Here is an 18,077-nt window from a genome sequence, read left to right on the forward strand (position 1 = left end):
ACTCAAGATCCAGAGCACCTTAAGTGAAGTCGTAGTGACCCAAGGGAAGAACCCAGAGAAGGCACAAACTTCCGAAAATCATGGGAAAGAGGAATAACAATGGAGCAATGAATGCCCACAACCCCACAACATCAGAACCTGATAAAACAGAAATTCAGAGATTTCTAGAAGATCAAATCAGGAAAATAACTGTAGAAATAATAGAGATGTTTCAAAAAGAATTCAGAGAGAGCCAAAAAGAGATAAAGGATGCAATTAATGAAGTAAAGGCCTCAATTCAAAGTACAAACAACCAATTAGACCACATGGAGAATAGAATCTCGCTCCTAGAAGATGATCATTCAAAAAATTAACGCATAGTTTCTAACTTAGAAAAAAAAAATCCGACAGCAGGAATCTGACATTGAAGAAATATGGGCCCATTTTAAGAGACCTAACCTAAGAATAATTGGAATAGAGGAGGGAAAAGAAGGTGAAACCAAAGGGATTGACAATCTCTTCAAGGAAGTAATAGCAGAAAATTTTCCAAACATAGAGCAAGAGGTCGATACACAGGTCCAGGAAACTTATAGAACCCCGTTTAGACAGGATCGGAGAAGAGGATCCCCACGCCACATAATTGTCAAAATGACCAATGTGGAAGCCAAGCAGAGAATCTTAAAGGCAACAAAAACAAAGGGCCAAGTGACATTCAGAGGCAAACCAAATAGAATAACTCCACACTTCCCAAATCAAGTCATGAGAGCCAGAAGGGCTTGGTATAACATATTCAAAACTCTGAAAGAAAACAACTTCCAGCCAAGAATTTCCTACCCAGCAAAACTTTCTATCAAATTAGATGGGGAAATAAGAAGCTTCCACGACAAACAGAAACTGAAGGAATTTATGTCTTCAAAACCAGCGCTAGAGAAAATACTCAAAGAGATTAACTACAAAGAAGAAATAGGTAACACACACCAGAACCAGAGAAACACGATTTTCCATCCAACAGACGACTAAGATTGGTTATCTGTGGAGATTCATTATTTATGTTAGTCTTTTACCTATCTCTAAATTGTATTGTTTGCTTTTATTGTTGCTAATTTTTAGGATTTCTAGTTGGAATATTAATATACCTTCAGAAATAGCATTTGGAAATATTTTGTCCCATTCTATCAGTAACTTTCAACTCTGTTACATTGTCTTTGGATATACAATATTTTTTTTTATTTTTTAGGGAGTTTGTTTACCCTTCTGTTGCCTGTGCCATTGAAATCATATCCAAGAAATCACTGCCAATTTCAATGTTGTGAGGTTTTATGATCCAGATTTTCTTCTAAAAGTTTATAGTCTTAAGATTTATATTTAGTTCTTTTATCTATTTTGAGTTAATATTTGTATATGGTGTTAGATAAGGATCCATTTTTATTCTTTTTCATGTAATTATTATTTTTCAACAATATTTAGTTAAAAGATTATTATTTCCTCCACCAAATGTTTGTGGAAACCTTATCAAAAATAACTTGACAATATATGGAAGAATTTATCTCTAGGCTTTTATTTAACTCTAATGGTTTATATATCTGCCTTTAGAACAGTACTACACTGTTTCAATTATTGTAGCTTTGTATGGTTTGAAATCAGAAAATATACATCTTCTAGCTTTGTTCTTTTTTGAGATCGTTTTGGGTATCTAGAGTCCATATTCCACATTAACATAGATTTTTTCTGAAATAAATAAATAAATATATGATAGTTTCACCTAAAAAAAAGAAAAAAAATACTCTCTGGTAAGAAAGAAAGCAAAAAGAAATATTGAAATGTTATCTTTAAGTCATCAAAAGCTTGGTATCAGACAAATGAAACTGTTATGTGAGATTATCATTTTTAATTTTGGATAAATTGCTATAATACTAGATGTTAACCACTAAGCCAAGCATGGGATGGGGAGGGAACGGGGTGAGGATCGGGTAGGGGCTAACTGGGTGATGTTTTCATGTATGTCTACAAAAGTTTTTTTTTTTTTATTCGACTATGATGTATGAATAAAGTGCACCAATAAAAAATAAAATTAAAAAAAGATCTTATTAGGTGGAATCTTACAGCAATAGAGTCTTTTCAGATTGGCTTATGCTTTCATTGCTGTTTTTAAGAAAGTGGGGAGTCGTGTGTGGTGACGCAAGCTTGTAATCCCAGCATTTGAGAGGCTGAGACAGGAGGGTTATGGTTCACGGACAACCTCAGCTACTTAGTGAGGCTATATGCAATTCAGTGAGATCCTGTTTCAAAATAAAGAATAGCCGGGCGTGGTGGTGCACACTTGTAATCCCAGCATTTGGGAGGCTGAGACTGGAGGATCACGGTTCACGGACAGCCTCAGTTACTTAGTGAGGCCCTCCATAACTTAGTGAGAAACTTATTTATTTCAAAATAAAGAATAAAAAAAATAGGGCAGGGGGTGTAGCTTGGAGGTCGAATGTCCTTGGGTTCCATCTCCATACCCACAAGAAAGAATGAAAGAAAGAAAGAAGAAAGAAAGAAAGAAAGAAAGAAGAAAGAAAGAAAGAAAGAAAGAAAGAAAGAAAGAAAGAAAGAAAGAAAAGGAGGAGGAGGAGGAGGAGGAGGAGGAGGAGGAGGAGGAGGGAATAAAAAATAGGGCTGAGGGTACAGCTCGGAGGTAGAAGGGCCTTGGGTTCCATCCCCAATACCACACACACAAATTGTTCCTTCCCTCCTCTCCTCGAAACCTCCTTCCTCTTTACGTGCGTGGAGCTGATGCAGACTTGCGGTTCAGAGAACTGGCCCTGGGCAGCCCTTCCTCTCCCCGCTCCTCACTGCCTCACCTGGCCAGGAAGAATATACCTTTTGTCCCGTGGTATTTCATCCAACATCTTACCTCATCCCCGTAATTCTTTCAAAGCCAAGGGTCAGCATTTGAAGGGACAAATGATTGCATGTGGTCCTTTATTACTTCTTTAGTATTTACATAATGCCTTTTAAGTGTTTTTTAAATGTGTTTTGGGTCAGTGTTAATGGATAAGAAGTGTTGAGTGGTGTAGCTCTAAGTATGTATCTAGATTTTTTTATAGTAATTCTTATGGAAATCACTTCCTATTATAAGTCCTTCCACTGTAAATTGCATTTTTTTCCCTGGGAAACAGCGTTGACATGGGATACAGACCCTCCCCATTGAAGACTACAAGGGCAGGCGCCGAGACCCATCTCACACAGGACTTGAATGTGTATTTCTGGAGCAGTGAATAGAACTTGGTGATCATGAGCAGAGCAGCAATTCGTGGTTATCTGTGCTCGGTTTGTGCTGCTGACAGTCCTGAGACTTACCTTTGTTCTTTAAGTATGTTAAAATGTCAGTATATTTAGCCAGGCTTGGTGGTACATGCCTGTAATTTCAGTACTTGGGAGACTGAGATAAGAAGATCACAGGTTTAAGAACAGCCTCAGCCAGTAGTGGGACTCTCATCAACCTAGTGAGACCCTGTTTCAAAATAAAAATAAATAGAGTTGGGGGTATAGCTTGGATGTAGAATGCCCCTGACTTCAATCCCCAGTACCACAAAAAAAAATTAAAAAGTCGGTATATTGAATTGCAACCTAAATACACATAAAATAAATTTGAATTACAACTTATTTTATTTTTTCCTAGTATTAATTCTACATTTTTACAGAAGGTTGGTAGGCATTGTGCCAACCTCACAGAATTTTTGCCTAAAATTAAATCAGTAGTTGCCAAGTTTTTTTTTTTTTAATACTAAATTGTGGGGACAATTGGTAGCTAAGCAATTTCTGACAAGAAGAAACATCAGCGATTATTCAATAATACTGGTTGATGTTTACTGTGTACTTACTGTGGGCAAGGCTTAGTGCCAAGCACCTTACAAGCAGGATCTCATTTACTCCTTTTCTGTGTGTTTGCCTCCAGCCCTAGTAAGTACAGTTTGGCACAACACTGTTATAGATCTTGTCCTTATTGAATATGTTGATAGTTTGTTCGTAGTGAATTTTTTTGCATTAATCTTGGCTTTTCAAAATGTGTTATTAAACTACCGCTTATCTTGAGTGCTGAGTTTCTTGGTATCTCCTTAAACCTTGTCTCCTATTCCCAGGAACCCCCGTAGGAGGCTGGGACGTTTTTCTCCTTTAGAGATGGAGAAACTGAAGGTCACTGGTTGACTTGCCTGAGGCCCGTGGGTCCGGTAATGGTGCAATAATATCAGAATCCCTGGCACATCAGCCCTCAGCTCCAGCACATAATTTCACAGATGAGAACACTCAGAGCAGCAGATCGCCAGGATTCTCAGAGCGACTCAGCGCTTTGGAGCAGCACTACCCTGGAACCCACGATTCCTCGTCTGTTACTACAATACAGCAAAGGGAACCGTTCACTGAAAATGTGTCATCATTGTCCTCCAGGCTGCACCAGACTGAGGAACTCATTCTTTTGATAACTATTTATTAATCACCTCCTTAGCCGGTATACCGTGCACTTGGTCTAATGATGATTGGCTTCTTGGCAAAGAAGCTGGGAAAAGTTAGTCTTGGAAAGCCCCAGCCTTTCATTCAATCTCTTAGGTTCTCAAATGCACAGCAGAATATGATTCTAAGAGGTTCACTGGAAGAAGGAGGACGGAGCTATAAAGCGTGGTACTCAAACATGGAGGGCCTCCAAAGTTACAAGGCCTCTGCTGAGGCCCTCCTTGAAACCTTCATCCTCCTTCCTCAGCCTCCCAAGAACTGGGACTACAGGAATGTGCCACCACACCCTGCTCCTCCTTCTTCCTTTAACTAAGTAGATACCTAATAAACATCTTGCACCCCAAACGCTGGGTACTTGCTTCTGAAGAACCCAACCAGAGACGTGTGCCAAGTGCTCAGCACAGTACCCAGCACTTGGGCCATAAACATGCAAAAAACTGGTCGATATTGTTATTCTTACTATTGGCCCTCATGGATGGAGTGAAACTACTTGCTTGTTTTCAACATGATTTCCTACAGTGGTATCAAGATTAATACTTTTAAATTGGAGTCGTTGGGACTTTGGAACCTAATCCCCTCTCTCTCTCTCTCTCTGAGTATATGTGGGTTCGTTCATTCTAAATTGTGACTAATATGGACCCACTCGGAGCTAAGTGCTGGGAATGAGAATACAGCCAGCCTTATGAGAGAGGATGAATTGGAGTCAACCAGACACAAAGAGAGGTGAGACTTTCTGCCCTACCCACCAGGGAGCCTTGTGGATATACATGTTTGTCCCTAACACAGACTCCCTGGGAGGGGCTGAGAAGGAGTAGACAGTGTAGGGACCCCACAGCAAACCGTCCCACTTCCATTGGCAGAAAGGAAAAGGCTACAGTCAGCCCCATCAGGTGCAACTTTTACTATTGTAAAAGACTTCTTCAAATAAAATTGTAGAACACTGGAGAACACAACTGAAGAAGACCTTAGAAGATGTGAAGACCACCCATGCTTTTAGATAAGCAAAAAAATATATGGTCAAAATATTCATACTACCAAAATCAACCCACAAATTCAATGCAATCCCTATCAAAATATGAGTGGCATGCTTCACAGAACCATTAAAAATGGTCCTAAAATTCACATGTAACAAGAGACCCAGAATAGCCAAGGCCACTGTGAGGAATAAGAACCATGCTGTAGGCTTCACAATATCTGATTTTAAGTTATACTACAGGGTTATAGGAACAAAAACAGCATAGTATTGTCATAAAAACAGACCAATGGAATAGAAGAGATAGAGACAAATTCTCACACTTATATGCAGCTGACTTTTGACAAAGATGCCAAAACACACACTGGATAAAAGGTAGCCTTTACAGTAAATGGTGCTGGATATCCGTATAGAATAAAACTACACTTCTTTTTTTTTTTTTTTTTTTTTTGGTGGTACTGGGGTTCCTGGAAGCCCTTCTACCTCCGGGCTACACTCCCAGACCTGTTTTATACTTTTTTATTTTTGGAAACAGAGTCTCATAAGGCAGCAGGACTGGCTTCAAACCAGCGCAAACCCCCTGTCTCCGCCTCCCAAGCGTGGGGATTACAAGCGTGCACCACCACGCCCAGCTAAAACTACACGTCTGTCCTTCACCTTGCATAGAAATAAAACTCAAACTAAATCAAAGACCTAAAAATTAGACCAGAAACTTTGCAGTTACTAGCAGAAAACATAAGGCAACTCTCTATAGGAAAGCTGTTACAGGCACTGGTAGAGACTTCTTCAATAAGGCCCCAAAGCTCAGGAAATAAAACCAAGAATCAATACATGGACAGAATCAAATTTTAAAAGCTTCTCTGTAGCAAAGGAAATAATCAAGAATCTGAAGAGAGATCCTATAGAAGAAAACCTTTTTTTTTTTTTTAAGTGGTGAGCTCAGGGACATTCTACCTCTGAGTGACACCCTCGGCCCTCTAATTCTTATTTGAAACAAGGTCTCACTAAGTTTCTGAGGCTGGCCTCAAACCTGCAATTCTACTCACTCAGCCTCCCAAGTACCAGGATAACAGGCATGCACCACCATGGCCAGCAAAAGAAAATCTTTGCCAGCTATTTCTATCAGTTTTTCCTATGCATGTATGATGGACTTAAACATGGGATTTGCTGAGTGGATGAAAATTCTGGTTCCAACCATGCACAAAACTGAGGAAGAGCAACACAGAAATAGTTCGGAATATTCAAAGCTTATCAACAGAGAGATAGAAACTTTTCTAAGGCAACTAGTTACTACAATCATTTCCTGAGCACACTGAGTACAAAGCCCAGCTATGACACTGGGTGTCAAAGACATAGAAATAAGATGGTCCCTTGCCTCCAGAGGGTAAAGGTCTCTGAGAAGAGATAACACTTGTACAGGCCTACTATACGAAAAGTGCAGTATTCTAACAGATGCTTATTTTAAAAACCTCATATTTAGCCAGGCATGATGGTGTACACCTATAATCCCAGTACTTGGATAGGTCCAGAAACTTAGGGAGACCCTGTTTTCAAACAAAAAAATGAAATAAGTCAGGAGATGTAGCTTGGAGGTAGAAGGCCCCTGGTTTCAATCCCAGCAACACACACACACACACACACACACACACACACACACACACACTCATATTTGCATCAATGTCTGATTTTTTATCCTCAAATATACTAAACCAGGCATGTGGCACACACCTTTAATCCTAGTACTTGGGAGGCTATGACAGGAGGATCTCAGGTTCAAGGCTAGCTTCAGCGACTTAGTGAGAACCTTTTCCAAAATAAGCTGGCTGTGTATAACCCTAGTATTTGAAAGTCTGAGACTGAAGGATCACAGGTTCAAGGCCAGCATCAGCAACTTAGACCCTGTTTCAAAATAAAAAATAAAATAGGTCTAGAGGTAATAGCTTAGAGATTGAAGACCCCTGGGGTCAATCCGTAGGACCAAATAAATAAATAAAAATGTACATGCCAGCCGGGCGTGGTGGCGCACGCTTGTCATCCCCACGCTCGGGAGGCGGAGACAGGAGGATCGCGCAAGTTCGAAGCCAGCCGCACTGGTTTAAGAGACCCTGTTTCCAAATAAAAATACAAAAATAGGTCTGGGAGTGTAGCCCGGAGATAGAAGGGCTTCCAGGAACCCCAGTAACACACACACACCAAAAAAAATGTACATGCCAGTGGGCTGGAGATGTAGCTCAGTGGTAGAGTGCTTGCCCCGCAAAAAAATGAAGATGGCGGAGGAGGCAAAGGAGACGGAGGAAGAGGGGGTGTGTATGTGTTTGTGTGTATACACATATACATTCATGTATGTTAACTTCAACAAAGCTGCTTTGGGATGATTGTATGGAGGGGTTACCTGATTTTTTTTTTAATTAAAAAAGAGATTTAAGGCAGATTTCTCCACCATTGCTGGATAAGTAACCTTGCAAATCCAGGAGTCGGATAATTTGCAAACGGACCTTTGAGAGGCTCTTTGAGAAAGCATTTCAGGACTTTCCTGCGGACAGGAGACACTGGGTAGACAACAGAGGAAGGGAACAGGTGAAAAAAAGGATTAAAATGTAAAAATGAGCCGGGCGTGGTGGCGCACGCTTGTAATCCCAGCATTCGGGAGGCTGAGACAGGAGGATCGCGGTTTGAGGACAGCCTCAGCTACTTAGTGAGGCCTTTGCAACTCAGTGAGACCCTGTTTCCAAATAAAGAATAAAAAATAGCCAGGCGTGGTGGCGCACACTTGTAATATCAGTACTTAGGAGGCTGAGACAGGAGGATCGTGCAGGTTCAAAGCCAGCCTCGGCTACTTAGGGAGGCTCTCAGCAACCTAGTGAGACCCTGTTTCCAAATAAAATATAAAGTAAGTCTGGAAGTATAAGCCCTGGGATATAAAGCCCCTGGGTACCAACCTCAGTAACACACACACACACACACACACACACACACACACACACGATAAAAAATAGGGCTGGGATATAGCTTGGAAGTAGAATGCCCCTTAGTTCCATCCCCAGTACCGAAAACAAACAAACAAACAAACAAAAAACACGTAAAAATGTCTGTTAGGTGCTTTGCAGGACTGGGTTGGAGAGAACAGCTCTCCAGAGGCCCAGGCAGCAGAAGAACAAGGCTCCTGGGAAGCCCTCCCAGGCGGGAGACGATGGCCTCAGCACACACGCTCCAAGCTGGCACCACTCAGGTGCAGAGAGGTGTCAACTTGATATCCCCACATAAAACTGAGACCCTCTGTGCATGGAGCAAAGAGAATTAAATCTGATTTACTGAGAGCCAAAAGAAAAAAGCTCTGGGCAAAGGCAGAAAAAAAGGAAAACCTCCCCTGAGAGTTGGTAAAAAACCAGCCTTCACCTTTCTGGTTTGCAGAACTCTACCTGTGTGAACCCAAAATACTCTTAGAATGAAATGTAACATAAAGTAGGACAGGATAGTTGAAGGTTATGTCTTTTCATACATCGAACTACAATTCTTAAAAGAAAAAAAAAAACTTTCATTTCTTTATTGCACAGGAACAGTTAATTATCACATATGGAAAAAAAAGGAAATGTAGAAAAGAAAAAAGAAAAAAAAACATATGAACCATTTTCAACAAATTCTACATATTTGTCTGAATTAATAAGAAATTAGAGTTTCAGGAATGGCAGCCAAAGAGCACAACAGTATCAAAATGCTTAAAGGCAACACTTAATGAGGCTCTCAGCAACTTAGTGAGACCCTGTTTCCAAATAAAATAAGAATATATATACAGATAGATAGATAGATAGGTAGGTAGGTAGATAGATAGATAGATAGATAGATAGATAGATAGATAGATAGATAGTCTGGGAATGTAGCATGGAGGTAGAAAGCCCCTGGGTTTCATCCCCAGTACCACAAAAAAAAAAAAAGAAAAAAAAGAAAAAGAAAACACAAAGGTCAGCTTCAGAATGCTAGACCTGCCCAAACTCCTAATGAGCAAACACACATCAACATATTTTCCGTGTTAAAGACCAGCTTTACAGCCGAGCCTGGTGGCGCATGCCTGTAATCCCAGTACTTACGAGGCTGAAACTAGAGGATTGCAGCCTTACCAACTTAGTGAGGCCCTCTATAATTTACTGAGAACTTGTTTCAAAAATAAAAAAAAATAAAAATAGGTCTAGGGATCTAGCCCAGAGGCATAATGCCCCTGGATTCAATTCCTAATACCAAAAATAATAATAATAAATAAAATAAGGCTGGGAGTTTAGCTTACAGGTAGGGTCTCTCCCTTCCTCACCTCAGGAACTCAGGATCGGAGGGCTTTGGACTTCCAGCAGAAAAGAATTTCAGCACACACCAGAGACAAAGACAGAAGTTTATTTAGGAAGTGTGGGGAGTACACGTTCAAGGTTCTGAGAACGGGGGCCATCTCAAGAAGGAGAGAGCATCTCCACGAGCCTTACAGTTCTTTTATAGGAGACCTGTGAGGCGGTGAGCAGGTGGGTAGGCGAGCATGGCAGGGCTGGGGTCTGGACTTCTCAGAATCCTCAGGTTCCCAGCATCAAAGGGTTGTTGGGCACCTGAGCTTGGCCTTCCTTATGGATCCTTTGTTTACTAAGCATTTCAGGAATCTCAAGTGGGGAGGGGTCTATTATGGTTAAAGGGCCTATTGAGGCTTCTGCCCAAGATATATCAGACCCTGTAAAGTTAAGGATTATGAAATTTCTAGATTATTGTGTGTGTTTGTGGGGTACTGGGGATTGAACTCAAGGGAGTTCTATACCCCTAGCCCAATTTTATTTTTTATTTGGAAATAAGGTCTTGCTCAATTGCTGAGGCTGGCCACAACCTGTGATCCTTCTGTCTCAGCATCCCAAGTACTGGGATTACAAGCATGCACCACCAGGCCTGGCTTAAATGTCGAGATTTTGAAAACGTATTTCCCCCTTCCTTCCCAGTTCATCTCCTTTCTACCTAATAGTTTATTTCTCCTATTCTACCCCATAGATGGTTTGCCTAACTCTGCTTTAACATTTTTTGCTTTCAGCTGAGAAAAATGAGGAGTCTGAGACAGGAGGATCACAAGTTCAAGGCCAGCCTTGGCAGTTTAGTGAGACTCTCAGGACCTAGAAAGACCCTGCTTCTAAACAAAGAAATTTAAAAAGAGGGTTGGGAGTATATCTCAGAGGTAGAGTGATCTGGGTTCAATCTCCAGAACCAGAAAGAGAGAGAGACAGAGACAGAGACAGAGGCAGAGACATAGACAGACAGACAGACAGACAGAGAGCATGAGCGTATTTTGGAGCTATGTTGGAACCAGGTGATGTGATGTTCTTGTTAACTTGCTAAATTAATGATGACCAACAGTTTTCTTAAATTATATCAATATTTGAGCTCAGCAGAAAGGACATTAGATTTCCCCTGGGCCTAGTCAAGCATTTAACATTGGAAACATCTCAAAAGCCTTGCCCAGGTAAATGGGCAAGAGGAAAAGATGTTAGAAGTTAGAAGGGAGGAGTCGCCTCCACACATCAGTGTGTTCCTCTAACAATCACTCGCAGGCTCCAGGTGTTCAGATTGGCTTTATTTGTTCAAAGGGAACCAGTGACATCCACAAAGTCCATTATTTAAATACTCAGACTCAGCCAGGCGTGGTGGCGCACGCTTGTAATCCCAGTGCTTGGGAGGCTGAGTCAGGAGGATCACGCAAGTTCAAACCCAGCCTCAGCTACTTAGTGAGGCTCTCAGCAACTTAGTGAGACCCTGTTGCGAAATAAAATATAAAATAAGCCCCTGCGCCCCACATCCCCAGTACCACAAAAAATTAAATAAATAAGTGCTCAGACTCCAAATTTTATCCAGATTGATTTCTCCCTATTTGCCTGTTCTACGTTCTCTTTTTGCAGACACTCCTCCTATATATAATATCAAGTAATTCAGGCACTGGCATAAATTTAGCTGTTGACAGACAGTGAGATGAGACTGATCCTTACCAATGCCTAAGTAATTAGTAGCTCTATTATGGGAACAGGGCTCAGTAGTGAGGCTGGAACTATTTTAAATCTGAAATCAAGATGTCTCAGCATGACTCCTTTCAAACTATGATAATAAGTCTGCATAGTATTTCATTAAACATAAAGGCTAAATCAGAACTAATCTCATTTTTCTGAAGGATGTCTTCAATAGGAAAAGCCAGAGCCCACCCTCCTAATTTATTTTTAAGGCAGTCTGTAGTAAGCGAGAGGGCGTTGTTCTGTAAGTCAGATGTCTAGCCATATTCACCAAAAATTAGCATAAGGATAACAAGGTAACAAAGAACACAAAAGGGGGATACTTTAAACAAAATAGGGAAATAAAAACATTTTTGAGAAAATGTTTGTGGAGGGCCTCCCTCAAATACCTTCTAGATTTCTCCTTTTAACAGCACCCTAAAAGTCTTAGTCTTGAGATCTGGCTAGAGTCTAACTCTCCCAAGAATCCAAGGGGTGGTCCTGACTTATGTCAGCGAGTGTATCCTTCTCCCAGCCAGAGTGACTGGCTTTGGGGAGGAATTTTGGGAAGAAAGCATCTTCTTCACTTTGTGGAGGCTGCCAAAAAAATGCTTTCTTCTCTCTGCTAAAACAGAAGTATGGCCTGTGTTTCCACCACCAGCCTTTGTGGTCATGAAGGATGTCAGTCTTTAAATGAAGTTGATGAGGGGCGCCCTAGTGACAGGGTGGAGCCACTAGGTCAATCTGTGCCTGAGGCTCCGGGTATCACAAAAACTTTTCAGTTCAGCTGAGAAATCCCCCTTATGGCTTATTGTCTGAGTTGGGTTTCCTGTTACCATGCAAACCAACAAACCTAGTGTGTGTGTGTGTGTGTGTGTGTGTGTGTGTGTGTGTGTATGTGTGTGTGTGTGTGTGGTACTGGGGCTGGAACCCAGAGGAATTCTACCTCCAAGCTACACACCCCTAGACCTATTTTTTATTCTTTTTTTTTGAAACAGGGTCTCACTGTTAGTATAGGGCTGTGTGTGTGTGTGTGTGTGTGTGTGTGTGTGTGTGTGTGTTACAAGGGATTGGACTCAGAAGCATTTTACTTCTGAGTTAGATCCCCATTTCTATTTTATTTTTTATTTTGAAATAGTGTCTTACTAAGTTACTGTGTACCGACCTTGAACCTGTGATTTTCCCGCCTCAGCTTCCCAAGTACTGGGATTATAGGCATTAAGGATTTTAGCCACCATGCCTGGGCATTTAATTCAACTGTAGGTCTGGTAAAGTTGAATCTGTTACAAAGAAAATATTTTAACACTAACATGTAGAAAAGTCTACTGCTGATGGCAGACCAACAGATTTTGTTAAAGTACATGGAAAAAGCTGGGCATGGTGGCGCACGTTTGTAATCCCTGCACTTGGGAGGCAGAGACAGGAGGATCACACAGGTTCGAAGCCAGCCTCGCTGGCTTAAGAGACCTTGTTTCCAAATTAAAAAAATATAAAAAATAGGTGTCTGGGAGTGTAGCCCGGCGGTAGAAGGGTTTCCAGGAACCCCAGGACCACCACCAAAAAAAAAAAAAAAAGTACATGGAAAAAGAGCTAGGGCTAAAAAAGCTCAGTCTGTTCTATGGAAGGAAGGAAGGAAGGAAGGAAGGCAGGAAGGGAGGGAGGGAGAGAGGGAGGGAGGGAGGGAGGGAGGGAGGGAAGGAGGGGGAGGGAGGACCAAATGTATAGTAGTTTTCTTCATCATCTCCATGGTAATTTTCAAAGTCTCCATCATAAAACTGGGAGTGATTCAATCCAAGAATATGCTTGGTTGGTTAGTTGATTGGTTGGTAGGTTTGAAGAAGAAAGAAAGGAATTCACAGAGATATTCCTAGACATCTAAGATAAAGCAAAGAAGATATCCCCACCTTTCTTTGTGAATGTCAGCAAGCAAGTAGCACATTCAGAGGTTTCCTGGTGCACACTCTTCAGTCTAGCGGGTCCCCTTTCTACCCTTGGTCCCCTTCCCACTCAACACTGGGTCCCCTTTCTACCCTTGGTCCCCTTCCCACTCAACACTGGGCTCCTGGCAGATATGACTGTCATTTAACAGGCCCATGGTCCCCATGCATATCGGCTTCCATTTGTTGGACCAGGGGAGATGCCTGGTCCACTAAGCCAACCAACATCTTCTCCATAAATGTGGATTTGGGACCAAGAACATGTCATGTTAATTTGTCCACTGAGGCTGGACCAGGTCGTACAAAATCTGTAGGACTGAGTGGCCATTCTTAACCATGTAGCCTGGGAAGTTGGGTATTCAGTGAATTCTTGTAATAAAAATAAATTTTCAAAGAGTTAACAGTTTGCTAAGTAGCAGGCAATGTGATAGTACTTTCTTTTTAGTGTGATAGTACTTTTTTTTTCTTTTTGTGGGACTGGGGATTAAACTGAGAGACATTCTACTTCTGAGCTACACACCCAGCCCTTTTTATTTTTTGTTTTAAAATAAGGTCTCCTAGGTTAACTGAGGCACTCACTAAGTTGCTGAGGCTGGCTTTGAACCTACAAACCTCCTATCTCAACCTCCCAAGTACTAGGATTACATGCATGCTATGCTAGTAAATCCTTCACATGTATCGCCTGCTTAAATCTCAGAACCACCTCTGAGGAAGTTGGTGGTATACCCATTGCACAAATAACCATAATGAACACTTAAGTAGGTCATACAAAGTCAAAGTGCTACTAAACACCTGAGCAAGGATTCAAATTCAGCCCCCTGACTTTACACCATTTGGCTTACACCATTAAGTCCCAATCTTGGTTCCACTGTGTATCTAAGGTGCAGCTGTATCTCTTTCTCCCCCCCCCCATGGTATTAGGGATTAAACCCAGGGGCATTCTTCCTCAGAGCTACACCCCAGCCCTCTTTTTTATTCTTTACTTTGAAATAGGATCTCTCTAAGTTGCAGAGGGCCTCACTAAGTAGCTGAGGCTGGCCTTGAACCTGTGATCCTCTTGTCTCTGCCTCCCAAGTACTGGGATTACAAGCATACACTTTTTTTTTTTTTTTTTGGTGGTACTAGGGGTGGAACCCAGGGCTTCCTACTTCCAGGCTAGACTCCCAGACCTATTTTACATTTTATTTGGAAACAGGGTGTCGCTTAGTTGCTGAGAGCCTCACTAAGTAGCTGAGGCTGGCTTCGAGCCTGTGCGATTCTCCTGTCTCAGCCTCCCAAACCCAGGGATTACAAGCGTGCGCCACCACACCCAGCTCTGTATCTCATCTTTAAGCCCTATAAAACTATCCAGTGTTTCTGTAATAAGGGTTCCCTTTTAAGTTCCTTTTTCTTGTATGAAGAAAAGCAAAAGTCTGAAGGAGAACATTACTGCCAATCATTTATAGTTCCTGGAAACTCGACCCAATAATAAGCGGGTAAGGTAACACCACACAGCCCCTCTGCGGGCGGGCCACTGGGCATCTCAGCTCCCTGGGCCAGCAGCTGAGCGATGCATCCTGTTTGCGCCCTGCACACAGCAGATGCCAATCCCTGGGCATTTGGGGAGTAGGTGGATAATTTCCTGAAGCTGGAACGCATCCCGAAGAAAAAGCACAGACAATGCCCTCCTCTGCAGTCTTGGCATTTTGAAGGACAGATGTGGGACTTCGTCAGTAGTTAGAATCTAGGGGGAAATTGCACTGAGATTGAATTTTTGAAAAACAAGGCCATACTACTTATGGCAAGATTAACTCAAGGCTGAGAATCAAGAATCAAGCAAATCCAAATTGGAGCCTGAGCCAGCCCTGCCCTGAATAGTTTTATGACATTGGGCAAGTTCCTGGATGCTTCTAAGTTTTATGAGGTTTTTACACCATTATTAAGGAAACTGAAAAAGTAACCCAAAAATATAGAAAGAATAAATAATTAACTGTATTCCTCCAGAATTAATTGTCATTATGTCTTGGCACATTGACCTCATTTTCTTTGCCTATAGGGTAAGTTGGTTGATATAAGAAGAGTCACACAATGGTATTTGTTCATAAAGGGGATATATGAGTCAGGTATGGTGGCACATGCTTATAATCCCAGTACCTGGAAGGCTGAGAGAGGAAGATTGCAAGTTCATGGCCAGCCTCAGCTACTTAGTAAGGACCTCTCCAACTTAGTGAAACCCTGTTTCAAAATAAAGAAGAAAAAATAGGGCTGGGAGGCCAGGCATGATGGTGCACACTGTAATCCCAGCATTTAGGAGGCTGAGACAGGAGGGTCGAGGTTCACAGATAGCCTCAGTTACTACTTAGTGAGACCTGGTTTCAAAATAAAGTTAAAAAATAGGGCTGGGAGTATAGCTCGGAGGTAGAATGCCCCTGGGTTACATCCCCAGTACTGCAACAACAACAACAAAAATTTATGGCTGGGTGTGTAGCTCGGAGGTACGCGCGCGCACACACACACACACACACACACACACACACACAGTTTTAATGTTATGGTGGGAGGATTTACCATGGGTCCTTTCTTTTTTTTTTTTTTTTTTTTGGTGGTACTGGGGATGGAACCTAGGGGCCTTCTACCTCCAGGCTACACTCCCAGACCTATTTTGTATTTTATTTGGAAACAGGGTCTCTTAAGCCAGCTAAGGCTGGCTTCGAACCTGCACAATCCTCCTGTCTCCGCCTCCGAAGCGTGGGGATTACAAGCGTGCGCCACCACGCCCGGTTATGGGTTCTTTTCTTAACCCAGAGTAGAAATAAAGAGTCAGAACCAGTTACAAAGCTAAGAGATTTATTGCATAGAGAAAGAGAAAACACCACACTGAGAGGAAGGTGGTGGAGTGTCCCGAGAGATGCCACCCCTGTCCCGACTCTGGGCCTTGTATTTAGTTCTTGCTCCCTTATCTTTACAAAGAAAGGCCTGTCTGGTCTAACCACCAAACAGAATATCACGAAAATCAGGGTATAGTTTGTTTAGTAATCAACTGGGTAAGGGGATACATGGATGGATTTTTTTAAAGAACCCTTTATGTCTGGTGTCTGTGACCCTCTAGGTCTCAGTGTCTCCATTTAGCACATCCATGTTGCTATGGTAACAGCCTGCTTGTAGGGCAGCACTCAGCAGCTCAGCATACCTGTAGTGAACATGGCAGGGCATGAAATCATACACCCATAACCGCGTCATTATCCTCCAAGCTTACACCTGCTCTGGCTGCTTCCCTAATCAGTCAATCAATCAATCAATCAATCAATCAATCAATCTTCCTTGCAGTGCTGGGGATTGAACCCAGGGGCATTCCAAGCTATACCCCCAGTCCTATCCTTTATTTTTTATATTGAAACAGGGCCTCACTAAATAGCTGAAGCTGGCCACAAACCTATAATCCTCCTGTCTCAGCCTCCCAAGTACTGGAATTACAAGTGTGTGCCACCACACCTGGCCAGCCTAATCTTAATAAGAGTCAGGTGAACCACATGCTTGCAGCACCTATACACCCACATCTCCATCTTCCCCGGGAATTAGGCAGGGCAAATCACATTGACTGGAATAGTTAACAAAGGGCTCCACAACTTGCAGGCCTATTTCCCACCAACCAATTTCAATATTAATAAAACTCGATGTAGCTAGGCTTGGCGGCACACAACTGGAATCCCAGTACTTGGGAGGCTGAGACAAGAGGACCACATGTTGAAGGTCATCCTCAGCAATTTAGTGAGGCCTACAGCAACTTAAGTGAGATCCTCTTTCAAAATTAAAAAAAAAAAAAACAGAATATGGCTACGGGTGTAGCTCAGAGGCAGTATGCCCTGGGTTCAAGTAAACTGAGTCAGTAAATTTAACTATTTTATTTGTTGTATGTTTTGGGAAAACCACGGAGCCTGCTGTAGACATCGCTTTCTTCTTCTGCACAGCCTGGTAATTAGTTACTAAGAATGAGGCTAAAGAGGAGCCTGAGGTTTTATTAAAAGCCCTAACAGTATCTCCACCAATGTTATTAAAATTTGATTCATCCTTATCACTTTTCTAACATGAAAATTAAATGTCATTTAAGCCGAAGTATTCCACATATTTAAAACAATCAACATAGAACAATTCAAGCATATTATTAGAAGGAAACCTCACAAACTCCATGTTCTTACACCACTGTTGTTGTTATTGTCAGAATAACAGCCCCCAAAGATGTTTATATTTTAATCTCAGGAGCCTCTGTCTTACCTCACATGACATGAGACACTCTGCAGATGAGATCAAGCCTCCTGGTATGAGCAATGGTCTCAGCACCACTGGATGAGACCCATGGCTGCACAGGGTCCTTATGAAGAGGGAAGCAGAGGCCAGGAAGAGGCACTGGAAGAGAACAGGTGATGGGCCACTGGGCAGGCGGGCTGTGGAATGCGGGCAGTCTGGAGACGCTAGGAAGGGGGCCAGCCTCCCCAGGCCTGCAGCAGGAAGGCAGCCCTGTCAACACCGGCTTTTCCTAAGGCTCACCTTGGACCGCCAGAACTGCGACATACGTGCTTTTTGTTTTATTTCATTTTTTAAATACTGGAGATTAAATCTAGAGGCATTCTACCTCTGAGCTACACCCCTAACCCTATTTTATTTTATGTTTTTGTGGGTCTGAGGTGGAACCCAGGAGCATTCAACCTCCGAGCTATACCC

Source organism: Muscardinus avellanarius, assembly GCF_963383645.1.
Source record: "Muscardinus avellanarius genome assembly, chromosome: 18".
Classification (NCBI taxonomy): domain Eukaryota; kingdom Metazoa; phylum Chordata; class Mammalia; order Rodentia; family Gliridae; genus Muscardinus; species Muscardinus avellanarius.